We start from the raw sequence: 752 nt of genomic DNA, 5'->3' as shown, positions 1-752 counted from the left end.
TGTAAGGTAATCCCGCCATTCCAGGAATTGACCTCGTGAACCTATGCTGCATCCCTCAATAGCCAGAATGTCTTTCCTCAAATTTGGAGACCAGAACTGCACACGTATTCCAGGTGCACTCCCTCAATAGCCAGAATGTCTTTCCTCAAATTTGGAGACCAAAACTGCACACAATTTTCCAGGTGCAGTCTCACCAGGGCTTTGTACAGCTGCAGAAGAACCTCTTTGCTTCTATACTCAATTCTTCCTGAAGAAGGGCCTGTGCCCGAAACGTCGAATCTCCTGTTCCCTGGATGCTGCCTGACCTGCTGTGCTGTTCCAGCAATAAAGTTTCAACTTTGATCTCCAGCATCTGCAGACCTCACTTTCTCCTCTATACTCAATTCCTCTTGTTATGAAGGCCAGCATGCTATTAGCTTTCTTCACTGCCTGCTGTACCTGCATGCTTGCTTTCATTGACTGATGTAAAAGAACTGCAAAATGTATTGCTGGAAAAGTGCAGCAGGTCAGGCAGCATCCAAGGAGCAGGAGAATCGACGTTTCGGGCATAAGCCCTTCTTCAAGTAAAAGAACACCTAGATCTTATTGTACTGCCCCTTTACCGAACTTGACTCCATTTAAGCAGTAATCTGCCTTCCTGTTCTTGCCACCAAAGTGGATAACCACACATTTATCCACATTAATCTGCATCTGCCATGCATCTGACCACTCACCTAACCTTCCAGGTCACCCTGTAATCTCCTAACATCCTC

The sequence above is a fragment of the Chiloscyllium plagiosum genome, chromosome 3 (assembly GCF_004010195.1).
Source record: "Chiloscyllium plagiosum isolate BGI_BamShark_2017 chromosome 3, ASM401019v2, whole genome shotgun sequence".
In the NCBI taxonomy this organism is placed as follows: domain Eukaryota; kingdom Metazoa; phylum Chordata; class Chondrichthyes; order Orectolobiformes; family Hemiscylliidae; genus Chiloscyllium; species Chiloscyllium plagiosum.
This window is presented reverse-complemented; position numbering follows the sequence as displayed.